The following is a 26444-nucleotide window of genomic DNA, read 5'->3' as shown; positions in this document are numbered from 1 at the left end:
CGGAGCTGAAAAACAGGCCCCCTGGGCTCCACTTTAGCTCTGTGTACTGACGATAAGAGCAAATAGTTTTAGAGAACTTGCTATGTGTCAGCACCTTAGAGAAGGTTCTGTGTCAGCACCTTACATGGATTAACCCATGGAATCCCACCAACACTCGGGGGGCGGGGGGGCTGGCTCTGCTTGACGCTGGGCCGTCAGGGTAGCTTTCTGTCGCCGGTGAGCTCTGAGCTTTGGTGGCCAGGCCGTGGCTCTGTGTGAGAATGCCCTGGCTGGCACCACACCCACTTCCATCTCTCTTTCCTAATTTCTGCAGTGGATTCTTCTGGAACAAAGTGGAGGGCGTACAAACAAAGTGATAGTTAATAAAAATATCTGACTTCTGACTGGCCATAAGCTGGTCCTCTAATCCTAAACTCACGTGAAACTTTAGTTCTATCCTCACCTTGACCTCTGACTCTGCCCCCAAACTGAGCTCCTAATCCTACATAGACCAGGGCCTAACCTTGGATAACCTTCTCCCCAAGTTTACATGAATAACTTTCTGAGGACATAGTGTGTGCCAAGCACGGGTCTAAGCGTTTATATTCATTTACTGATTCAATCTTTATAGTGATCTTAGGACAGGTTTTATTATAACTCCTATTATTAAGTTTAAAGTGCAAGATGATATATTTAAAAAATATTGTTTGAGCCTCAAACTCTGTGTGAAATAGATCAAAAGTGATATATTAAATTCATTCATTCATTCATTCATTCATTATACACATACTAAACTCCTATTAGGTACCAGGCTGAGTGCCAACAGCTGGGGATACCAGCAAACAAGGCAGATAAGGGAGGGGGTTCTGCCTGCGGAATTGGGGTAGAGTTCACCTCCTTTCCACCTGGTCCACCACGTTGGTGCCCATATCCTGGGGCGGGGTGGCCGGGGGAGTCCATCTGGCCTCTTAGTTTCAGGCAGAGACCCTCTCCCAGACCCTAGCTCCTCCCCCAGGGGACAGAACCGTCATGGCAGGTGTGGAGAAACAAAAGTGAAACTTTACCGGGGAGGTGGCCCGGTGAACTCAGATGCGTTTCCATCTCTCGAGTCTGGGGTGAGAGGGTGTGGCGCTAAGCTGCAGCTTCTGAGAGCCCAAGGTGCTTGCGGCACAGGGAGGGGCCCTGGGGCGTGCTGTGCCTATGCCCAGCTGGCTGCCCAGACCCACAATTGCCCCCTCCCCCCTCACGCAGGGCAGGCGGGTGTGGAGTCTGGCTGTTCTAACTCAGCTGTTTCCCAGCAATAAACTCACCAAGGCACCAGCGACTGTGGAATGAACAGATGAACCTCCCTGGGGTTTCGAGCCCAGCTGGGCTGCTCAGCACGTGTGTGGTATTGGGCAAACCGGTTTCCTCTCAGATTTTCCCTTCGTCATCCATGAAGGCAACATTTTAGGATTGTTCATTCATTCCAGACTTTTTTTAAAAAAACAAAACAAGACCTTTTTAAATTGTAAAATAAACAGAGATAAAGAAAACTGCTCAGAACAAATGCCTGGTTTACTTTGTTATCTCAAAGCAAACATTGTTGTAATCACCACCCAGTTAAGAAATGGCGCTTTGCGAGCTTCACCCACCGTAAACTCCTCCAGGGGTCCCTTCCCTATCTTAATCCCCTCGTTCCCCCCAAAGTAACGAGTAGTCTGACTTTATAGTTATTACTTTCTTGTAATACTTTATCACTCTAATGTGTGTCCCTAGATACTATTGTTTAGCCTTGCCCATTAAAAAAAAATTGCAACGTCTTAAAGTCTCTTTTCATCCATAGTTCCCCTCTACACTCTTGTCCTTACAATTTGTTTGTTGGCAGCCCCGTTCATTTGCCTGCCGCCCTGTGGATTTTGCTGACTGCATCCTCATGGATGCCAGTGAGAACCTCTAATGAGGAGCTCAACATGCTCCTCTGTCCCCTGTGTTTCCTGCAAATTGGTAGCCTTGATCAGCCTTCAGTCTCTTTGGTGAGAATCCTGGGGGGCTGAGTTTTCTCATCGGGAGACACACAGTGTTGAGGGTCCCTCTTTCTGCGATGGTCATGACCATGGATGCTCATGATCATCAAATTCATTAACTCATTGGGGTTTGCAAAAATAGTGACATTATCATCGTATCCTTTCTTTTTCATTTATCTGTTGGAACACTTTTATAAAGAGATGCTTCCCCTCATCTACTTTTTGTTTCTCTGGTACAGTCCATAGAGAAAGACAGGACAAAAACTCGATTCTTTTTCCATATGTACCAGTTTTCACAAAAATGAATTGGTTCTTTTTTTTTTTAAGATTTATTTTTTGTTTATTTCTCTCCCCTTCCGTGCTCTGCCCCCCCCCCCAGTTGTCTGCTCTCTGTGTCCATTCTCTGTGTGTTCTTCTGTGTTCACTTGTATTCTTATCAGCGGCACCGGGAATCTGTGTCTCTTTTTGTTGCGTCATCTTGCTGTGTCAACTCTCTGTGTGTGCGGAGCCACACCTGGGCAGGCTGCACTTTTTTTTGCGCTGGGCGGCTTTCCTTAGGGGTGCACTCCTTGTGCGTGGGGGGATATCACGTGTGGCACGGCACTCTTTGCATGCATACGCACTGCGCGTGGGCCAGCTCATCACATGGGTCAGGAGGCCCTGGGTTTGAACCCTGGACCTCCCATGTGGTAGGCAGTGCTTTATCCGTTGAGGCAAATCCACTTCCCTGAATTGGTTCTTTATCATTCTCTGAAGGAGACAAATCAGTTTCTTTTCAATATTATCTTGAACACTGGGATTTAAACATACTTGCTGGAGTTTAATCAATTGCAAGGACTGCTCTTTTTGAAGCTCAAATTGTCCCATTCCTGGCTAGTGAGAGCCTCTAAAGAGGCTTGAAAGTCATCATTGGAGCATCCTTGCTTTCTGGTATGACAAGATGTTCCTGAATCCTCTTGCATATTTCCCGTTCCAAACCTGAAATCAGGATTTTCTCCAAGAAGGCATTTTTTTTTTTTAAAAGGAAAATAATATTTCAGATTGCTATTTGGGTGCTAGGGAAGCACACTGCTACAAGTGTGGTCTTTAGGGAAATATATTTTATCACACACATCCCCTTCAGCCAGAAGCCAGAACAGGCCCTGTGTTCACACTGATAATTTCAATTCACATTTAGGATTTTTTACTTAATCTTTTTTTGTATTACATCTCTCTTTGATCTTTTCAAATATTAGAAGGTTCCGTAACTACTTATTTGCTTTATTGTACATTCCACAGACAACCGTCTCAAAATTGCCATGCTAGTAACACCACCACCATCATCACTGGAAACTATTTAAAATATGTTCTTTTTTTTTTTGGCATATGCTCTCCCCATGCTCCATATTTTAATAGCAGTATTGTAGTTATTTTGTGAGTGCATACAGTGTTAAATGCTATACTCTCTCAATCCTCAGTCTTAGTTGTGCAAGGAATTATATATTTAGTGTGCACAATTAGTCCTTTTTAAAAATGCTTTCCTAGTTATTTTCGTTGTCTAAAGTTTATTCTCTAGTAGTTTCTTCAGCAAGGGCTCATGAGAACAATATTCTCTGAGCCTTTGCCTTGTAAAAACAAGTTCTACCCTATATACTTGCAAGTCAGTTCTGCTGGACATAAAATTATTAATTCACATTTTCTCTTCTCACATATCTTAAGTATGTTCTTTTTTCCTGGTATATGCCATTGTTCCTTGAAGTCTGATGATAATCTAATTTATTTTTACTTGTATGTCAGTTGTATTTTTTGCCTAGATGTCTGAAGGATATTTTTCTTTATTTTTTTAAATCCAGCAACTTTATTGTAATATGTCCTGACATTACTTATTCTGGGTTAATATATCCAGGTGTGCAGTAAGCATTTGCAATATGTAATTTCAATTTTTAAAAATTTCAGTAAGTTTTCTGGAATATAGTTTTTAGTATTTGTTCTGTCCCATTGTTTTGACTTTCCTCTTCAGGACTTATTGCTTGTATGTTGGAACTTCTTTGTCTAATTTTAATATTTATCAATTTCTCTAGAATTAAAAAAATTAAAAATTTTTTTTAAAGAAGCTTCAGATTACATAAATGTTACATAAAAAATATAGGAGGGGGCACTATGATGGATGAAATGTACGTAGACCAGAGATGTTTATACAGCCAATAAAAATGGAGTTTCTGTAAAAAAAAAAAAGAAAAATCTATCTATCTATCTATATATCGGGGGGAGTGGATGTAGTTTAAGTGGTTGAGCATCTGCTTCCCATGTATGAGGTCCGGGGTTTGATCTCCAGTATCTCCGAAAAACAAAAAAAAAATCCAAACAAATGAAAAAACAAACTCTCATTGGGGAGTGGATGTGGGTCCATGGTTGAGTGCCTGCTTCCCACATATGAGGTCCTGGGTTCAATCCCCAGAACCTCTTAAAAAAAAAAAAATATATATATATATATATACACACACACACACATATAAATACACACACATACATGCACACTTACATACATTAGCAACATCTTTCATTAGTTTGGGACATTGATTACAATTGATGGACACATATTGAAGCATTGCTACTAAACTTGGTCTGTAGCTTATATTGTGATTTACACTTTGCACTGCACAATTTTATAGGTTTTGACAAAATGTGTAATGGCCCGTATCCGTCATTGCAATGCCATGCAGGACAATTCCCATGTCCCCAAAATGCCCCATTTTACAGCTATTCTTCTTCCTCCCTCCCTTCAGAAGCTCTGGTGGCCACTGCCTTTACATCAATGATAAAAGTTCTTCCATTGCTACAAGAATAATGTCTACAATAGAATAATAATAAGTCCACTTTAGTCCATTGTTCATTCCCCAATCTTGAGGATTTTAGGATGGTAATGCCCACTCAGTTTCTGATTGAGACAAAGTCTAGAATTTTTTTTTTTTGGTGGATTTTACACCTGGTATTTTTGTAAGAAGGCAACTATTTTATTTTATTTTATTTTAGTTTAGTTTAGTTGGTACCGAGGCCTCATATATGGGAAGCAATCGCTCAACCACTGAGGTCCACACGTTCCCTATAATATTTTTTTCAATCGCTCTTTCTTTCTTTTTGATTTAAAACGTTTCCCTCCTTTTCACCTTTTCCCTTCAAGGCATTATCTGTGGGGCTTGCTTGTTCTTGAGTTCCTCCTAGTTTAATCTCCTCCTCCTTCCCCTTCCTTCCTCCTCCCACTCCCCTCCGCTTCCTTCCCCTCCTCCTTTTCTGGGGAGGGAGGACAAGCAGAGAAGAGCGGGATCGGAGCCCCGGGGCCGGCGGCGTCGGCCGGCGAAGGCTGAGCTCTCGCAGCGCTGGAAGCACCAAGTGCGACCCGGGCGGAGCTGGCGCAGGGGGCGCAGGAGCGGAGCGCGGCGGGGCGCGGCCGGCGCGGGCAGAGCGCACAGCGCACTGAGGCAAACGCGCAGGTCTGCTGCGGACGCGAAGGCCGCGAAAGCGTGCTCTCAGCCGCCCCCGGCACACGCGGCGCGTCTCCCCACGTGGGGAAATCGCCGGGGTCGGGGGATGCCCAGGGCAGTGGCTCCCGCCGGCCCCGGGAAAGCCCCCTGGGCGGTCACGGCACCTCCCCTGCCAGGTAAGTATTTAGCCTTCATTGCTAGAAAGATTTTCCTTTTATTTCTAGTGAGCTCCTGAGCCCCGTCACTTTATTTATGAAACTTTCTAATTCCAATTAATTTTGTTCTTTCATGTCGTGTATAGTTTTACATGCCTTTTAGCTCACTTTGAATAGAAGTTTACAGTTTTGATATTTTCTGAAGCTCTCATCTCCAGATCCTTCATTACATCTGTAAAGACCCTTTTCCCCAATAGTCATATTCACAGGACCCAGAATTAGTTTGGGGACATAACTTTTTGGGGGGACACCATTCAACTTACTAACCCCTCCCCCTCCCCTCCCTCTCCCCCTCCCCCCTCCCTTCCGCCCCACCCCCATCCCCCGCGGTCCAAGGCATGGCCCACGGGCGGGCTGCCGAGGCCACAGGGAAGATGAGCTGGAAATGACGAATGTGTGCAAAGGTGTGTGACGTGCCTGGCCCTCTGCACCCCGCCCCGCGTAAACCTCTGCTCCTCGCGTCTGCTGCCCGCAAACAAGCCTGATCCCCTCACTCTAAGTGTCGACTCAACACAGGCAGCCTTTGGCCTCTGGTGCGCGACTCAGCAGGGGCAGGAGGGGAGTGCAGCCCCCACGAGGAAGTCCTGGCCTCCAAACTGGCTGCCTGCTGGAGCCCCTCTGGGCAATTCCTCCTTGAGTGGGTTTTGCAGAAGAGAAGAGAAAACCTGCTCTACTCCCGTCAACCTGCTTCCCCATAAGAGGGGAGGGCGCTGGGGGTAAGAGCCTGCTGTGAGCACCGGGCGCCATCTGCTGGCCATTTGTTTAATTGTAGGGAGGAGGGGCATCAGCTACCCACCCTTCCAGCCGATGAGGATTAATCCTTTCTCCCCCAATTGAACGAAGTCTATATTGTTAAAACAATGATAGCGAATTGAAATAGAGTGCTTTCCCTCATGAGCCCATGGCCTAAATAAACATATCTTATTATTTTTACATAAAGGTGTGTATTTTCTCTAAGGGGACTGGGCTGATGTGTCCTGCTCTGCTGGCTCCTGAAAAGGGGGATCTTTCCGTTGGCCACAAGGGGAGAAAGAGCGCAGATCCTGCAGCCTGAAAGACTTGGGTTTGGACCAGTTACTGGGTGTCAGTAGACCAGTTAATTCACTCCTCTGTTTCAGAATCTGTATGTGGCAGACAGAATAGTGACACCTGAAGATGTCCATGTCCTAATCCCCGGAACCTGTGACTATGTCACCCTCCATGGCAAAAGGGACTTGCAGATGTGCAGATGTGATTAAGGTTGAGTTGGGAAGGCTATCCTGGATTACCTGGGTGGACTTGATGTCATTACATGAGTCCTTAAAAGTGAGGACCTTCCTGCCAGGGCAACAGGAGATTGCTGGCTTTGAAGGTGGAAGAAGGGGTCGTAGCCAAGGCTAGTGGAGAAGGCAAGGAAATAAATTCTCTCCTAGAACTTCCAGAAGGAAACGCAGCCATGGGGATACCTTGCTTTTAGCCCCATGAGTCCCGTAGTGGACTTCCGACCTACAGGGCTTTAAGATAATGAATTTGTGTTTCTTTAAGCCACTGGATTTGTGGTAACTTGTTGTAGCAGCAATAGGAAATGAAAACACTGTAAAATAAGGGTAATAGTGCTCCTACAACAATAGTTAGCCGGGAGAGTGAAATGAGATCACTGTGGGAAGTAGTCCGTAAATTGTAAAGCATTTTACAAGGGTTTTTCAGGTCTCTCTGGGAAGGCATCCGCCTATTCTTTCAGCAGTCCCACAGTTATTTCCTGAGCACCTACTGTGTATCCGGCATAGTGCTGGGTGCAGGCGTGACCAGGGTCCCTTCTTTCATGGGGCTTGCAGGTTAGGAGGGTGATAGGACAGCAAAAGGGCATGCACTGCTCATCCCCATATAACTGTAATTGTGTGTGCTGTGAAGGGAGAGTAGGGGAGCCACGAGAGCATGTGGCTGGGGACCTGGTGGACCTCAGGCCTGGAGCAGGCTGTCTGGGTAGAAGCTTGTCCTTGCTCACCTTCCCCACACAGGCTTGTCTGCCCTGACCAGGGGGTGGGGCACCCAGGGCCTGAAGACAGGCCAGAGACAGCCCCTCAGGGCCCATCTGTGCAGGGTCTGTGCTGGGTGCTGGTCCAGAGATCTGGGGCCTCACTGGGGGACCTCCCATACTCATGCATCAGGCCACAGAGAGCAGAGGCCAGTGTTGAAGGCAGTGAGGCCAGGGGTGCCTAGGATGGCGGGTAGCAAGAAGGCAGACCTTGGCACACGACCCTGGACTGCGGGCCAGGGACCTCCACCTACCTTCCTGGATCAGGCTTGGGCCCAAGTCCATGGCTGCAGGGCCCTGTGACTTCAGGTGAGGTAGCCGAAGCTGGGACAGGGAGCTGTGCCACCTTATTGACGCTGGAAGGCCTCACTCTGATGGACACTGGCTTGAAGCATCTTCATCTGCTTCCTGGGTTTTCCAGGACTGTCTAATAACCCTGTTCTATGCCTGATGGAATGGCAGTAGTCCCCTTTGGAAACACAGACTCTCAGGGGACACAGGAGATCCCCTGTGCCCCAACTGACTGCCAGGATCTCATCCAGTTGGAGGGGCTTTCTGATGGGGGTTGGAGGACCAAAAATGAATCACAAAGCCAGGACAGAAGAATCACTAGGCAGAGTCTAGATGCAGATCTGAGAGTCATAGTGGACCTTCCATGCCAGTCATTGATTATCAGTGCCATAGGCCCATATTGTAATGGAGTGGGTCTGGCCTGATGGAAGACTAAAGCCCAGACAGGGGCATGGCCAGCTTGAGGCTCAGGGCAGCCAGCTGGCCAGGGCTTTCTCTAGTACCCACATGGTAACACATGGAGGAGCTTCAGGTGATCTCAACGGCTTCCTTCTTTGCACTTTTCAGCTAAGGAATCCGGCTCTGGAGAAATGGAGATCCAGGCGAGACCAGGGCCAGAGCAAGAGCTGTGCTGCCACCTCGTGGTGGACTTTGAAGCGGCCACTGGATCAGATGTCCTGTTTCCCCGGCCAGATCTTTCTGTTCAACCCTGTCGAGCTCAGCTGATGACAGAATGGCCCCTAGAGAGCACCCAGCGAATGAATTTGGTAGAGAAGGGGGCAAGGTCTGGCCACAGAGTCTCTTTCACCCTTCACTGGCCTAGCATTGCCCAGGCTTCACCGAAGATCCGAGAATCAGGGGCAATTTCAGAAAAAATGCTGTTGTTAGGCATGGCCGCCCCTCCCCCACCAACACACCCATGCAGCGTGACCTCCACGTCTGTCCTGATGACTTTCCTCAGCCTTGCCATTCTAGCGTCCTCAGACGTGGAGTTTGCACTTAACCTGAGCCAGGGGTAGGGGGCATAACACATGACGGGATCAATCAGAAATAGTGCTGGTTAACTCTGGTTTCCACACGAGACCCCTCACAACGGGCAGCCTGCACACCGGTGCACCCTGTAATGGAAATGCAAACGACTCCTCCCAGGCACCCCGTCTCTAGGTAGTATGCACCTGCGGGTGACCTGCTGTAACCACAGGGGGCCGTCAACCCTGAGAAGAGCCAACCCAAAGCCATGGAAGTTTGTCAGTTGGAATCCTGAAATCAGGACTGCAAATGTAGCCCTGCTCGTGAAAACAAATATTTCATCTTATTAATGTCACTTAAAACCCTTTAACTATGTCTTCTCAACCGTTGTCTGTTCTGGAAAAATTACAAAAGAAAAGGGAAGAAAAACCAAATGTTTTTCACAGCCTTAACTTGGCTTCAGTGAGGGTAAGTGAACTAGGAAGTGAATTTGTTAGTGTAGAAAACAAACATTGCCAAAGTGATGTTGACAAGGATTTAAAAGAATACGGGCACATACCACAGAAGAATTTCCACACAAATGCATTTGGAGGACATTAGCTGTAACTCTGTTCGTAGGACTGCAAACCTGGGAACGACTCAAGTGTCCGTCAGGGGCGTGGCTACATAAATTGTAGTGCATAGGGCAGATGTCAGTAGGGTGGTGGCCTCCTTAGATAAAACAAATGTTCTCCTTGAATTGACATGCAAAGTCCTGAAAAACAATGCAGACGGAGAAAGCAAGTTGCAAAAGCATGCATTTGGTATTTTGGAAAACGGCTGTATTTTATTTATGGATTCATAGATATGCAACAGAAAATGGGAGACACATGCTGCTTTCATTTGCTACGAGCACGTGAATGCCTCTTTGCCCCGGGAAGGCTGGCCGTCTTCCAGAGCTCAGCTCCGTACGTCACTTCATCACGGAAGACTTCCCTGCCCCCCAGATCAGGTAGGCGCCTGCTCTTTGGTCTCAGAACCCATGCCCGTCCTTAATGTCTCCTGTCATCACAGGTGTCTGTTTATTGTGTGATTATTTAATTAATTTCTGTGTCCCCCACAAGCTCCATGAGGGCAGGGACCCTGGCCACTTTCTTCACTGCAGCATCCCCAGCGCGCAGCCCAGTGCCTGGTACACATGGGTGCGTCCTGAATGAATTAGTGACTTCTGCCTCTTCTCCCAACTAGGCTGTAAACTCGATGAGACCAGGGAATGAGTTTATTTTCCCTCTCGCCGAATCCCCTGAGGCCTAGTGACTAGGAGGGCCGGCTGTGCAGTCAAACTCTGGCTCTGCCACTTGCTGGCTGTGTGATCTTGGGTGAGTTACTTTGGGTCTCTGAGCCTCATTGTCCTCATCTGTAAAAGGATAACGATCCCTTCTTTAGAGTGTTGTTAGAATTATTCGACAATGAAAAACACCCCCAAAGTGCCTGGTATTAGGACCGCAGTGACCATTTGTTGGATGTCTAAATGTGCTCGTTGTGAGAAGCGCCTGGAGCAGGGTCCTGGAGGATGCTATAGTATGTGGGATGCTCCCATCTGCCTGCCAGGGCCAGCCGGGCCATCTCCCATACCACCACCGGGTGGCGCTGTGGTCATTCTCACGGCTGATGCGCCTACCCTTCGCTCACACGCAGCATCAAAGTGGTTTCCAGCCTCCCTCCCAGCAGGAATCCTGTCTGCAGCTCTCCAAGTGTCCCTTTGGCCTCTGCTCTCACCTCTCAAGGATCAGGAACTCACTCTTCTCAGGCTGGAGATCCTTGAAGGGTTGGTTTGACAGGCCCTTACCTCTGGGTGGGAGTAGCCCGACCCCAGGGAAATGGGGTGTCCAGAAAGAAAGCAGTGGGCAGACTAGGGTGGGAATTAGGGTGAGGCATGTGAGGCACTCAGGCTCGTGCAAGTGCAGGGTCTGCCCTCAGCTGGTGGCTCCTGAGGACATCTTGGGGCTGCGACTTGCCATCTGCCATCCGCAATAGTGTGGCGCATTCACCAAGGGCTAGGCTTTATGTCAACATGTTTACTTCTCTTAAGAACCGTAGGGGGTGAGAACGATTATCTCCTTTTTCAGATAAGAAAATCGTCACCAAGGCAAATTAAGAAGCTTGCCCAAGGTCCAGGGCTGAAAAATGGCAAAGGAATTTGGATCCTGTCAACTTGACTGTAGACACCACCTCTTCCCCAGTCCACTACATTGCTCTGCTAATTTGTCCACCCTCCCATCCCTCACCAGGTCACCTGTCCATCCAACGTTGCTGGAGCAGGCACTTTTCCCACCACTCTGCTGGTGGGGTCGAGTGAGGGGCAAAACCAGATGCCACCCTGGTCCCCGTGGCATTATGTCCCTCAGGTAGAGTCCTGGCTGTGCCACTTCATCTGGTGACCTCAGACAAGTAGCTTCCTTGTGCCTCAGTTTCTTCACTGTGCAGCGATGATAACAGTCCACCAGCTTGAACACCAGACGCTTATTCTCGCACAGCTTGGAGGCTGAAGTCTGAAGTCAAGGTGCTGGCTAGGCTGTGCTCCTTCTGACGCCCGAATGGAAGAACGTGTCCCATGCCTCTCTCCTCCTGGGTTCTGCTGGGCTTGCCCGCCGTCTGCTGTGTTCCCTGCCTCGGGACCATATGGCCGTCCCCTGTGTCCTGTCCATGTCTCCCCTTCTAATAAGGACACAGGTCATTTGGGATGAAAGGTCCACCCTAATCCAGTTTAGCCTCATCCTAACTCATCACATCTTCAAAGACCCGATTTCCAAAACGGTCCCATCCGCAGGCCTGGGGGTGGGACTTGAACGTGTCCGCTGGGGACACAGTTCAACCGGTGACACCATGGAGGGCTGCAGCATGGCACATGGCAGGGGCCTGGGCAGTATTAGCTACAGTGACTCCTGGTACCACGATGTCCAGCTCACCCTGGAACTGACCTCCGAGGCTCCGGAGCCGTGCTGGCCCGTGGACGAGTGGAAGAGGTGCACAATCCGGCCCGTTGGGGCTTGAATCTCAACTTTGACACTGACTGTCCCAGGCACAGGATTTCGTTCGAGCTGCTTCATCCGAGTCTCAGTTTTCCCCTCTGCAAAACAGGGATGAGTAAGGACACCACGAGTGTCCTTGTGATTGTCACACGAAGTCCCAAGGCCGAGTGCTTGGCACACGAGAGATGCCTTTGTAAAATTTTGTGTCCTGTTGCCCAGAGGAATCAGATGACCTCGTGAGCTTGTCTGGGGTCTGGGGCACATCCGGGTCTCTAGGTAACAGGCTGCAGGACTCCATTTTCTTCACTGGCTCCCTTTCTTGGTTCCTGCTTGAATTTTATCCCTCGGGGGGCGGGCACTTTACAGCAGGGCCGCCCTGCTGGGTGCTCTCGTGGGCACAGCAGAGGGTGGGTGGGTGGAGGGCCAGGGGGTGAGGGTGAGTCGCTGAGGCCTCCCCAGAAGCCAGAGGGCAGGAGTGGGGGCGGGTGCTGCTGAGGGCTGGGAAACGCTGCCTGGTCTAGGGGTGTCCTGGCTCCCACCCCCCCACCTCCTGATGGCTCTGTGGTCCTGCCCTGGGGGTGCTGGGCCTGGATGGTGTGGGCTGCTGGTGGGTGCCCAGAGCCGCAGGGCAGTGAGCGGTGTCGGCCTGGGCCGAGGGGGCGTGCATTCCCCTCTACTCCCCTCCCACTCGCACCTCCCACGCTGCGCTGGGTCCGGGGCGCTGGGAACAGCATTCTCGGAGCCGGTGGCGGTTTCCCCCTGTCCCCCTCCATTTCCTCCACCCAGAGTCCCTGACTCGGCAGCCGCAGCGCCCTCCAGTTCAGAGACGGGTCCGAGTCTCAGCAACCGCACGGACGTGACCCACCCAAGGTCATGCGGCAAGGAAGCGTCCCGCGAGGATTTACACCCAGCTCTGCTGCCCCTCCCCCTTCGCGCCCCTCCCCCTTCGCGCCCCTCCCCCCGCGCTCCGCCAGCACTTAATTGTAATGGCCCTCTGATTGCGCGCCTCTTCTGGGGAGCGGCTAATCATTATTAATGCACTTGGCCTGCTGCAGCGTAAATGAGCCCGTGGGGGCTGGCTGGTGGGCAGCGGGGCGCGCCGAGCGGCCACGGGCACCTCGGGAGCAGACCCCCTGTCGGGGGGGGGGGGCCCGACGTACCCCTCGCCGGCCTCGGGTTCCTCTTCTCCCCAAGCCAGGCCCCCTGCGGGAGGGGTCGCCGAGCTTGGGCCCCCCCGTGGGCGAGGGTGGCACGGGCAGGCCTGTCCTCTGAGCTGGAGGGGCCGGCGCTGAAGCGCACCCAGAGCCCTGGGCTGCCTGGCGGGCCCCCTGCCCTCAGGAAGGCGCCCAGGCTCTCACGGCCCTTGTTTTCCAAAATCAAAAGGAGAGGAATAGCCTGATGGGGAAATAAAAAAGAAACCGAGAAACCCAGCACGAACAAAACCTCTCTGAGGAGCCTTCTCCTGGCTGCTGGGCATCTGACCGCCTTTGCCGCCAACCCCCACGCCGCTCGGTGCCTCAGTTTCCTCAGCTGTCGAATGGGGGTGACATGCGCCCCCATCTCCTGGTGTGCGAGCTGACGATCACGGGGGAAGGGCTGTGGATGCGATTTGTAAATGAGGCCTCCTGATTATAATTTTATCAGAGCTGGGCGACAGATACACCCCCCCCCACGCCCACAAATCACTAATGGGCCTCCCTTGTAAGGCGCTCCTTCCTCCTTGAGACGGCGTGATTACTCAGTAGGCTGTGTAATTATTTAATCAAGCCCCCACTGAGGCCTCCATGGAGCTGGGCGGCTGACCAGACCCCCATCCTCCCCCGCTCGAGGGGCGGCTTAATCATTAGAGGGGAGCTGGGACCCCAAGCACTTCTTTGTGGAACCAGTGGGCTGGCTGGGAGGGACCCGCCCCCACAGCCCCGGGTCACCTTGGGGCTGGGTTTAGCTGAGAGCTGGGCGGCAGGGTTCTTAGAGACCTGTGTGTGCATCTCCCTTGTGTCTCTTTGAGGACGTTGAGGACCTGGGAGGATAAGGCAGCACCGGGGTCCCCCGGAGAGTCAGCTGCAGGCTTGGCTTCTGTGATTTCCTTCTCCCCCTTCTTTCCCCTCCGCTGCCCTCCCCTTCCTTCCTCTGCCCTTTCTCCCTGGTTTGACAAGTAAAAGATGTAGGCATACATTGTCCTGGTAAAACTTGCAGGTAATACACATAAGGTGAAAGTCTCTCTTGATGCCCCTCTCGCGCCCACCCAAATTCCCACTTCCCTTCCCACAGGTAACCCCAGCTTCCAGCCTGGGGAGTCGATGCATTCACAAATTTACCCAAGTTCCCATAGAAACGCTACTTTTGGTGCTTGCTTTGTTCACGCAACCACCCCTGATGCTGTCCTGTCTAGCCTGGGATTCCCAGTGGGTGGGGGGCAGGGGGCGGCTATTTCACCCCCAGGGGACACTGGGCAGTGTCTGGAGACATATTTGATCATCTTGGTGGTGGGGAGGGGTGCTCCTGGCATCTAGTGGGTAGAGGCCAGGGACGGTGCTAAACATCCTACAACACACAGCACGGCTCCCACAGCGAGGAGTTATCTGGCTCAACCTGTCGATAGTGGTAAGGTTGAGAAACCCCGGTCTAGAATGTTCCTGGACTTACTTTCTTTTCTAATACTATATTTTGGGGCTCTTGGCTAATAGTAAAGACCTTTCCCTCATTCTTTTTACTTTTGCATAATTTGACAACATCACAGTGCCTTTATCTCGTTCTCTTTTGATCTATTTTAGGTCACTTCCATTTGTGTTTGGGTATTGATGGACATGGTGCTGGGGCGAGCGCCCTCCTCCTTGCAGCACGCTCTCAGGTGTCTCCTTGGCCAGGTGAGGGGCTGTTAGTTTAGAGGGGTGCTTCCTGGGGGGTCTGATTTACCAAGCACTCATAAAACACTTCTCTGTGCCAGGCATTACTTTAAGTCCAACGGATACTTATTTTCAATTTTAACGGACACTGCGCAGTGCCCCCCACAGAGGGTGTGGTTTTTCCTATCACACACTATCAACATTTCAGAAAAGATGACTTAAAAAGTTTGATGCTATAGCTGCTCCTACCCCAAGAGAACTTAAGGGACACTGACTTTCTCAGGGCTGGCAGGCGCGGCATGGAGTTGGTGGGAGATAGACTCATCCGTTCCGTCAGTCAGTCCTCAGTGGCACGCAGGGGAGGGGTGGGCAGGCTGGGCGTCCCCAATTTACAGGGAAGGCTCAGCCCATTGGCTCTGAGAAGTCACATCATCCTGGAGTCCCTAGTGAGAAACTTCTGTGCCCAGAGCAGCTGAGCAGGTAGAGAGCAGGAGGGTGGAGTGAGGCTGGGCCGTTGGCTTTGGAGCCTGGGAGGGCTGGAACCTGGTCCACTGAGCATGCTACCAGATCCTCCAGGGCTTAGGGTTGCCAGATTTTCCTGGACATCCAGGCAATATCTGAGACATGAATAAATACTATTCATCGTTTACGTGAAATGCAAATTTAAGAGAGTGTCCTGAATCTTATCTGGAAAGAACTTACCTGGAGCTGCAGTGAAGGTAAGAGGGGAGGCCCTGTGGCAAGAGGGGAGGCCCTGTGGCGGGGTCACACTTGGCCTGGGATTTCTTCTCTGGGCTGTGTTCTTTTCAGTCCCCCCCCCCCCCCGCAAACCCTCGATTCTCCCCAGATCTTGCCTTCAGAGCTGCTCATCTGTCTTCTCCCAGGAAGAGAAGGAAGGAAGAAATGGCTGGGGCCAGGCAACACTCACTCCTCACCTCTCATCATCCTTGATGTCCACTCCCCAGGGCTTGTCCCTGCCTGGGTGTGAGTGGCAAGGCCGGAGCAGAGGGAAGTGGGTGTGTCCACCCTGTCCCCACCTCCACCCATTGTCCATCCTTCCAGCCATCGGCCACTGCGAGTGTAATTAGTTAATAAATCACCCTGAGTGATAAATAGAATGATAGATGCAGGTTTCACTTGATCACTTTTTTATTAAGGAGAGATAAATCAGTACTATATTGTTGCTATAAACCTTTCAGACGGGTCAAATCCTGGCTAGTAGAAGCTGATTAACATGACCACATGGAGGGACCATTTGTAGCCGATCATTGAGATCAATCAGTCCCTGTCATTTTACCTCCTTGGAGGCTGTGGCGGACATTCCCGGCTTCCTGCTGCAGGGGTGGTGGGGAGAGAAAGGATGCCCACCTTGGTGCCAGACAGGCAGGGCTAGAATCCCTGCTGTGTCCTAACAGCTGTGCGAGCCTGGGTAGCTGTCATCCCGTCTCTGAGCCCCGGTGTCCCCCTGACGGGGTGGACAGCAGGAGCTTCCTCAGAAGGCCGTCTTGAGCATAGCATGGAGCAGTGGGTCCCGAGCTCTGGTGGGGACTGAATCATGTCCCCCAGAAAGACATACTCAAGCTTAGTCTGCGTTCTGTGGGTGTGAACCTATTTGTAAATAGGACTTACGGTGTGGGCTCTTTGGTGACTAGGATCTTTGAAGATCTTATTCAGATCTAGAGCAGGGTGGGCCTTGATCCCTATGACCTGAGTCATTTATAAGCAGTGGAAGTTTGCACATGGTCAGCAGAAGCCAGGAGTCAGTGAAAACCAGAGCAACAGACGCGAGGTGAGGGTGACACCATGTGACGGAGAATTGCCGAATGTGACAGACTCCGCGAGAATGCAAGCCCTGCCAGTACTTTGAGGCTGGACATTTAGCCTCCCAAACTGAGACTATAAGTTTCTGTTTTTAAGTCTGCCCGTTGTGTGGTGCTTGTCATAGCAGCCCTGGCAAACTAAGACACACTCCTAAAAATTATGGAAGACCCCAAAGAGACTTTGTTTATGTGGCTATGTCTGTCAATACTTATCATATTAGACGTTAAAACAGAAACTTAAAAATATTTATTCATTCATTTAAAATAACAGTAATAAACCTATTACATGTCAGTGTAAATGACAGTCTTAATGAAAAGCAACTATGTTTTCCAAAACAAGAAAACTATGAGAAGATTGGCATCGTTTTACAGTTTTGCAAATCTGTCTAATTTCTGGCTTAATAGGCGACTGCTAGATTCTCACATCTGAGTCTGCATTGATGGGTTGGGATAAGTTGTATTGGTTCAAGTGTACGAAGATCTGGCCTCACTCAAATGAGAGGCTGGAAGAGGAAGGGGTGTTTTAATGGCCTTATCAGATAACTGTGGCTCCATCAAGTAGCCTCTGGAACACTCCATGAGGGAATGAGAGAGAAAAAATCAAATACTATTATCATGAAAATAGTTTTGACCTTGTGGATTCTCTGAAAGCATCCTAGGGTCCCCTAGGGGTCCCCAGACCATACTTTGAGAACTGCTGAAATAAGTACTGCGTGGAGAAGGGGTTGGGTGCAGAGATGGTCCTCCGTGGGTGCTGGCTCCTTCCCTGGCCTAAGTCTTGTCAGGTCTTGGAGAGTCTGCTTTGGTTTCCTCCTCCACGGAGGTAGTGCTGGAAAACGCCACAGGTCCTTCCAGGTGCAGGATCCACTCTCCCGACCCATAAGAATTCCATCAACGGGCCTCCTTACCTTCTGACCGCTGGATGGGTTTAACCAATGGGAAATTCTAGCCGGAGACTGGAGGGTGGGAGGAGAGTGTCACCACCCCCAGGTGGGTGACAGGAGCCACAGCCACCGTCAGGAGCCCCTGCTCACTCCAGGTCCCAGGAACTGCTCCCTTTCTTGTCCCTTCAGGTACCCCATCATTTCTGCCACATCCTCTTGGGCAAGACAAGTCACAAGCCCAGCCCAGAACCAAGGAATAGGGAAAGCGACTCCATCTGATGATGGGAGGAGCTGAGAAATCACATTGCAAGGAATGTAGATACAGAGAGGGGAAAAATTGGGACTACCTTTGCAATAAATCTATCACAATTGATGGCTTCTAGGACTCTATTGCGCATTGGTCATTTTTATAGCCCAAACTCTTGACTGTGGCCTACAGGACCCTCCATGGACTGGCCCTGCCAACTTCTTCATCTTTAGCTTATACCATGCTCCAGTCACATTGGCCTTTTTTTCAGTGCCTTGCCTTTAAAATAGTTTCTCCTGCCACAGGCCTTTGCACATGCTACTTGCAAAGTCCACTCTTTCTTTAAGGTTTCCCTTAATTAATACTCCCGTTCCTTCACAGTTCAGCTCAAACCCTTCCTAACCTCCCTGGATAGATTTAATTCCCCTATTTCATACTGCTGCCTGCTCTGCTTGTGACAGCTGCAATTTTATATTTAACTAACACTTACATAGGGCTTTCCATGTACTGGGCACTGTTTCTAGGGCATTATACACCTGAAACCATCTAATCCTCAACACATCTATGAAGTAATACTATTGTTCATTATTACCTCTATTTTACAGATCAGGAAACTGAGGCCCCAGAGGTTGAATGACTGAACGGAGATCACACAGCTATTAAGTGGTGGAGCAGGGATCCCGGCCCAGCAAGTCAAGCTCCACCACCCCTTCCGTCTCTCTGACTATAGAGTGGATTATTCCATTCAAGCCGCTTCCCCAACCAGGGACCAGCTCAGTGCCTGGCACACACTAAAAGCATAACAAATATCCATGGGATGAATGAGCAGGAAACTTGAGCGGCTTCAAGTCACGGATGAAAGGGATTTCTGTGCACCTTTGAGTTGTGGGGGCCATGGCGCTCTGCAGGCTGACCCCCTCCTTGAGCGCGCCCCTGCCTTGGCCACCCTCCCGCAGGCCTGCAGCCTCCTGAACCCCAGTAACCTCCTGTTCCCTCCGCATCTCTGACAGCTGCTTCCCCTGCAATGGCCCCGAGGAAGTTTTGACAATCTCCATTCCCACCCCCTTGCCAGCCACCCCTGAACGAATGACCCTGCTAAGAGTGCAGTTTTCACTCCCTCTTGCCCTAACTTTGATTTGATCAGGCCAAATCTGAAATGATGTGTGAAAGTAATGATATTTTGTAATTAAATCTCTGGTGACGGCCACTGCAATTTGTGCTACATGCATTGTTCATAAGGAAAAAGCGCATCAATTCATTTTCTGACTGGCTACTCCAGGGACTGGCAATTAGGAGCAGCTCATCTCTCGTTGCCTCGCATATTAAAGAGCTACTGAAACGCAAAGAGAATTTGGGAGGTTTTTTTTTTTTTCTTCAACCTTCTAATAATGTTAGCTTAATTAGGGAGGTTCAGTGATAAAGGGAAAGTTTTGGATGATTTGAGCATATTGTGGTGAGAGGAAAATAAAAAAGCAAATTGAGAAAACTGAAGGTGTTGGGCAAAGGGGCAGTGATGGCTGGGAGATTAGAAACTTTCCATCCCCAGAGGCTTGCCTCTGAGCGTTCTGCTGGCTGCTGCTGCCAGGCCAGCGGTGGGCTGTGCTGAGACACTGGGGTCCAGGCTAACTGCGGCTCCCTTTGCGCTCTTGCTGGGCCTTTCTTCTACATCCTTATTTTTGTGATTGAGCCTTGGAACGTGTCTTTTTCGTTTATTCACGAAATAATGGCTTTTCTCTAACCTGATTACTGCTATTGTCATCTGCTCGGGACCAAGGTACTGAAAGTCTCTTCCATCCTTTTTTTTTAGAAGGCACTGGGGATCTAACCTGGGACCTTGTACATGCAAAGCAGGTGCTCAACCACTGAGATACACCCCACCGCCATCCTTTTTTTTCCCCAGTACTGGGGGCTGGGATTTGAACCTGGGACCTTGTATACGGGAAGCTGGCGCTCAACCACTGAGCCACATCGGCTTCCCTGAGTTGCTTTTTTCATTTGTTTTGCTTGTTGTTTGTTTTTCAGGAGGCACCGGAACTGAACCCAGGACCTCCCATGTGGGAGGTGGGTGCTCAACTCTTGAGCCACATCCACTCTGCCATCTGTTTTTTTTAAGGCTCACCTCTCAGAGCCCAGGAAATCCAAGCTCCCTGACACCCTACTCCTCATGTGCCTGAGCCTTTGATTCCATCTGTGCAGGCAGGAAGGACCCTGACTGTATGCTGATGGCTTGAAGGTATGGGCAGAGAGCCAGTGGGCATGAGAGAGATGGAGATCAGGGGAGGTGGGTGGGGGGAGGGACAGCAAGGGCCCAGCTAGAAAAGTGGGAAGGTTCAGCACCCATGGATCTAAAAGGAAGGAGGGAAAACTAAAAGCTGAGGCAGATCCAGGCAATACTATTTGTGCTTCTAGGATCTGCCCAAACAAGGGACTGTCTAGGTGCTCTCATGTTGGATTTTAGCCCTGCTGCCTAGGGAGAGAAGATTATAATGGCCCCACTTGACAGAAGAGGAAACTAAGGCTCAGGGGGCTCAGCTGCCCTGCCCAAATCTCACAGTGAGTTCTGTGCCCTGCCAGCACAGGACTTTCTGATGAAGGAATTGTTCTATAGCTGTCCAGCTCAGTACAGTCGCCTCTAGCCACATAGGATGTTTGAGCACTTGCAATGTGGCTGGTGCAACTGAAGAACTGAATTTGTAGTTGTCTTTAATTCTAATTAATTTAAATTTAACTAGCCACGTGTGGTGAGTGACTACTGTATTGGACAACAGAGCTAGACGCTGGAGCTCTTGGCGTGGCCTCCAGCCTATGGGTCTCCAGGCATGGAGAATGGCAACATCATGACTGAGCTGTCTTCTTACGTCTTACCTTGCCGGCTTGCTGGGAGCTTCTGGAAGGGGGCCCTGGCCTCACCCTGTGCACACCCCACTGTGCCACGTTCAGTCCCCATCACAGAAACAGACTTCTATCAATACTTGTGGAATAAACACCTACTTGTGCAAAAAAAGGCTTAACCTGTAGGGTTGCAATGAACCATGTCGACACCCTGTGCAGTGGGGACCAATATTATTCCTGTTTTGCAGTAGAGGAAAGAGAGGCTCTGAGAGCCTGAATTCCCTAAGTCTCACAGCTGGTAAATGTCTGGGCCAGATTTGGAACCCAGGTCCCCTTGCTCCAAAAGCTCACACTCACCCAGTGCAGCATGCTCAGAGGCCAATTTGGGGTGAGTTTCCCTTACAACTAACTCACTGACCCAGAGGTATCATTCTTATCTGGCTCTTCCTAGCAAGGATTCAAATGAAGTACTTTATTTGGTGGGTGAAGGCAAAACAGGTAAGGGAGTGAGTGAGAAAAGGAGGCAAGGGTGACCAGTAGAGGGCGCTGCATCAGGCTAGTTTCAATGGGCAACTGAGGGATAGAACACTCCACCCACGGGGCAAGGGTCCTGGGGTCTTTATGGTGCTTCTGGGGGCGGGGCTGTGGCCCTTCTGGCCTGCTGTGTGGGTGGGCAAAGTGGGCTGGATGGCCAGAGAGAGTCCTCAGGCAAAGAGATGGGAGTTGGCAGTGACAACAGAACGTTGTGGAAGTTCCTCCCACTAAGATCTTGGGGTCACCAGAGGCCCAGTTTCCTTAGAAGTTGATGTGGTGCTTTTCTTTTCCTGGTTCCAAAGTTCTCCACATCCTTAGACACCCCAGGTTGTTTTTAAGGGCTTTAGCCATAACAAAGCAGATGAAATGCCTTGCTGATGACCTTTGAAAGTTGGAGTCTACTTGCAATTCAGAAAGGGGGCCTGGGAAATAGCTCATCTTTGCATATGTATGAAAAAGGGGTTTCCTAGGAATCACAGTGGATTAGGTGCACATTTAACCTACTTTAGGGACAAAATTTTGTGAGCATTCCCAAGGTCTTTAGAAACACCTGCCAGCCTATAAACAACTCATGGATTACACATTATTCTTCTGTTTTGTTAGAGCAGGCCCCTTAATCACTGATCGCAGGCAACTCAGCCTAGTTGGAGGAACTCTTAGCCTTTGGATAAAAGGGCAGGTTTTTGCATATAGTCAACCATTCAGATTTGGTTCTAAAGCCTGCATAGACTCCCCATTCTGAATTCAGGTCGAAACATAATCCTTTTGGCCCAAAGTCTTCATCGTTAAATTATTCAGATTTAATGTTTTTTTTTTTTTTCCCCCGCTGGTTTTTCAAGGTGTCGGAAGCTATAGCTAAGGTTTGCTAGACATTTCATCTAGTTCTTACCTCTTAATTTGGGATCTACTGAGTGCCAGGCTCTGAATTAGTCTCTCTATTAGCTCATTTCATCCTTGCCTCAGCCTGGTAAGGGAGGCATTTGCACTCCCGTTTGGTAGATGAGGCTAAAACTCCCCAGGGGAAAATGAGTGGGAAGATTTCGCAATGTCCACCGGTGAAGTGTGCCAAATGAATGGGCATTAGACTGGGGGGCTCTTCCCTGTCTGCACAGTAGAATCACCTGAGCAGATTTTTAGAAAAACTGATGCCCAAGTTGACCCCCTGACCAAATAAATCAGTATCTGGGAGTGGGACCCAGAACTGGTTTGTCAGAGCTCCCCAGGTGGGAGCCAGGTGAATCTAACAGGCTGGCGGGGTTGAGAACCACAGCCTTAGTGGGCAAAAGGCCCCTTTCCTGAAGGGGAGTCCTGAAGTCCAACGTAGTGAAGTCGACATGTATGTCACAGCCCATCACAGCCACGCAGTTCTGGGCTCAAATCTCAGCTCTGCTACATGTTAGCTGTGGTTTGGACAAAGTGACCATGCCTCTGGGAATCCTTTTTTTTTTTTGAACTGATGATAATATTAATCGTAAGATTTGACTTCCAAGGTCATTTGGAAGATTCAGCGGAGTATTTTGTGCAAAGCCTCAAACGCTCAGGATGCCCAAGTAAATGGGGCTCCCCTCGTTAAGTGCCAGTCCTCCCAGGCTTGTCCAAGGAGGCCTGATCCTCACCCACCTGGAAGCCCAAGGCTGACCTCAGCTGCCCAGGCTGCCCCCTCTTCAGAAGCCACCCTCTTTGCCGATGCCCGCACTGTGCTCAGCCGTGCCCATCTCCTCCTGAGGAGGATGGTATCGACATTTCAAAACAGTTTAATTATTCTGCGGCTGCCTGGCTATTAGCTGCGACAAGAGAGCTCAGGGCTATTTTTCAGCATTAATTTTCCATTTGAAATGAATTCCTTTTGGTTACACTTTTTAAATGTTTCTTTTAATTAGACGCAATTACTTCAGAAGAATTGCTTTTATTCCTCAGCCTGAGATCCCAGTGATAAAGTCGCTATCTGGCCCCACTGAACGGCCGGGACGGCTCATTTAGTCGCTGCACTAAAGTATATTGAACTAGGAAATTATACAGCGAATCAACTATTAATTCCTTTTATGATCGCTCACTCTAACATCTTGAATGAGATCTTCAGGGGGAAATTTAGTCACAACGGGGATCATTGTTCTCTACCTCGAGCTGCCGGCCCAGTGCACGGGGGCTGGCAGCTGGGGACCGCCCCGTGGTGGGTCTGGCATGGCAGCTCCTGTCTTTCTCGAGGGGCACAGGACAGCAGGAGGTGGCAGTGCAGCCAAAGCCCCTTGGCCAGCCTGGAGGGGCTGCCAGGTAGCACCATGCAGGGGAGGTGGCCGAGGCTTTGAAAGGGGAGAGTGCGGGCAATTCCTCGCTTTGAAGGCTGCCCTTCTGACAATTCCTCTGGGGAGGGAGACTGGAAGTCAGTAGGTGGCACTCTTTCCTCTGCATTGGTTACTTGGCCTGGGCTGATGTAAGGCCCTGGAAGAGCCTTTGCAGCCAGAGCTGTAAGAACCCAGTCTTAACAGATGGGGAAACTGAGGCACAGAGTAGCAGACTTGTACACAGAGTCTGAGCCAGGTCCCTTGGTCCCTGGCCAGGTCTCTAACTGTGTCCCTAGGATTTTCCTGGGGTGGGATGCCCCTCCCAAATCCTGGATGGCTGATAGCTCCTCTTGGAGAGGGTGTTGGTGAAGGCCACAGCTCTACCCACCCGGGGCTTCTCTGCCCCCCCATGTCCCAGAGGTGACTGTACCCCTGTCTGCTGGACAAGAAGGAATGGGCGGGACCACAGTGCTTCCCTCCTCACCTGGAAACCACAGGCTGCAGGGGCTTGGGAAGGGAGGAGAAGAGGAGGAGCCAGATGCTGGCAGTGAACCCAGGGCTCATTCCCGCCTCCACAAACTGGCAGCCACTGTAAGCTAGGCGCCGGGGTGGAGATTGGGGGATGAGGAGCAAGAACACAGAGCCCCTGTCCTCGAGAAGATGTTCTCTCAAAATCACAATATGATGACTCTGGGGAACTTCTCTTAGAGGAGCGGGGCTTTGAAGGGTGACTAGGAGTTTGCAGGCGAGAGGGCATTCTGTGTAGAGGGACCTGCAAGTGCAGAGGTGTGGCAGTGGGGAAGCAAGACGGGTAGGCTGCGGCCACTGCCTACCGACGGCCTTTGTGCCCTGAGGAGCTTGGACTGTGCCGTGAGGGCAATGCGGAGCTATTGAAGGTTTTCAGCAGGGAGGCGACTGGTCAGATCTGTGATTTCTGCAGACCACGCTGACGGCTCTTGTGGAGGATAGAGAGGCGGATCTGAGAGAACAGGCTGGGAGGTGTGGGGAAGGAGGCGAATGTGGCCTGAATGGGCCAGCAGTGAGGACGCGAAATGGTAGGCGCAGGTGAGGTTTTGAGCAGGGAGGGCCACATTGCGACTGGAAACTCGGCCTGTAGGTTTTTTTGGGTCCTGAGCATTTCATTTGTTTCTGAAGTGAGAAAAAAAAATGGAAATGCTTTTGTCAAACCTAAAAGTTCCGTTTTTTTGTTCTGATTTTTTTTTCACCATTAAACATGATTTAATTTGCTTTTCCTAATGCTATGCCTGCAGTATTAGGACATTTCCTTTTCCACTCGAAAGACGCCTCTGGGTGATTTTCTCCAGGCAAATTAGTAAGGAAACATTTAGAAACTTGAAAGAGGAATTGGGGCCTCAAACTTAGCTAGAAATTTCTTTTGAGCCAAGGAAAGGCAGAGAAAGATTGAAGAGAGCGGAAGTCTTTTGAGTACCCCATTTCTGTGTTTCTAAGTGCTTCTATTTGTTGCTCCTACCCCACATCCATTACCACCATCTACCAGCACTGCTAGGGGACACCTAGGAACCTAGGAACTCAGGGTGAGAGCAGGATTTCTGAGCCTCCCTTCCCTCCCAGCCCACAAGGTCTTTTATCGCCATTTAGTACTTAGGAATACAGAGGCCAGCAAGGTCTGGAGCGTGCGCAAGCTCACGTGAGGGGTAAACCCAGACGCAGAGCTCAAATCTGGCCTGACTCCAAAGTCTCACTCTTAACACCTGGGATCCATGCCTCTGAACGACCCTAAGTTGTATTTTAATATCGTTCTTGCCACTACACATTCTTCCTCTTTCCTCAGCGCTCATGGTTTCTGACTTGCCCATCCTTGTGACGGGACCTCCTTGCTGCCACATCTCCATGCTTGCCCACTGAAACTATGACTGTGTGCTGCTCCAGAACCTTCTGTGGCTGGGCACCACGGCCACCCTCGACTTGAACTCCTGAGGCTACCCTGTGAAGCTGGCACTAATGGGAAAGCAGAGGCTCATAGAAGCAAAGTGACTCTCGGGGCCAGGGGACCGGCTGGGATTTGGAATGAGGTCCTCTGAGCTCCCCAGTTCTCCACCTCCCTTGCTTGGCCTGTGGAACCATGTGGCTAGAGAGTTCCTGTCCCTGGTGGCTGGAACGACTGACAGATTTCCCTGCCTTTAAGCCACAGGTCAATGGAAGGTGCCAGGACACTGGATTTTTCTTGAACATTCTTCCTGTCTTGGGAGGAAGAAGAGGCATTCAGCAATTTTTGCCACCAGTTAAAATATTTCCATCTCAGATCAGAGAGGAAATGCAAGCCGGAAACGGCAGAGAACCCGAGGCCAGATGGATGCAGTGATTTTTTTTTTCAAGCAAACAAACAATATTTCTGTTTGTAGTATCAAAACAAACGAACAAACAAAAAACCTGAAAAAAATCTAAATGATGATCAATAGAAGAATCATTAAAAATATTGTGGGTCATCATATGATGTAACATGGGTTTTGGTTTTATTTATTTATTTTATTATTTTTTAAAAAATTATTTCTTATTTATTTCTCCCCTTCCCTGTCCCAGTTGTCTGCTCTCTGTGTCCATTTGCTGTTTGTTCTTCTGTATCCACTTGTACTCTTTTTTTTTTTTTTTTAAAGATTTATTTTTATTTATTTAATTCCCCTCCCCTCCCCCGGTTGTCTGTTTTCTGTGTCTTTTTGCTGCGTCTTGTTTCTTTGTCCGCTTCTGTTGTCGTCAGCTGCACGGGAAGTGTGGGCGGCGCCATTCCTCGGCAGGCTGCTCCCTCCTTCGCGCTGGGCGGCTCTCCTTATGGGTGCACTCCTTGCGCGTGGGGCTCCCCTACGCGGGGGACACCCCTGTGTGGCACTGCACTCCTTGCGCGCATCAGCACTGCGCATGGGCCAGCTCCACACGGGTCAAGGAGGCCCGGGGCTTGAACCGCGGACCTCCCATGTGGTAGACGGACGCCCTAACCACTGGGCCAAAGTCCGTTTCCCCACTTGTACTCTTATCAGTGGCACCCGGAATCTGTGTCTTGTTTGGTTGCATCATCT

At 50.0% G+C, this 26444-nt stretch overlaps 1 long non-coding RNA gene across 2 annotated transcripts; it reads left to right on the top strand.

Annotated features, from left to right (window-relative positions):
• The first annotated feature begins 5283 nt into the window (after window positions 1–5283).
• LOC105746288 (uncharacterized) lies at window positions 5284–18956 on the top strand. Of its 2 annotated transcripts, XR_009183228.2 has the most exons (5): window positions 5284–5622; window positions 9780–9926; window positions 10163–10293; window positions 14721–14813; window positions 18349–18956. It is a non-coding gene; the product is annotated as an uncharacterized lncRNA (long non-coding RNA). The 2 variants fall into 2 exon arrangements; XR_009183227.2 differs by lacking the exon at window positions 10163–10293.
• Window positions 18957–26444: the final 7488 nt, after the last annotated feature.

Source organism: Dasypus novemcinctus, chromosome 24 (genome assembly GCF_030445035.2).
Source record: "Dasypus novemcinctus isolate mDasNov1 chromosome 24, mDasNov1.1.hap2, whole genome shotgun sequence".
Classification (NCBI taxonomy): domain Eukaryota; kingdom Metazoa; phylum Chordata; class Mammalia; order Cingulata; family Dasypodidae; genus Dasypus; species Dasypus novemcinctus.
The sequence above is the reverse complement of the archived record's forward strand: the minus strand, read 5'-3'. Positions and strand labels throughout refer to the sequence as shown.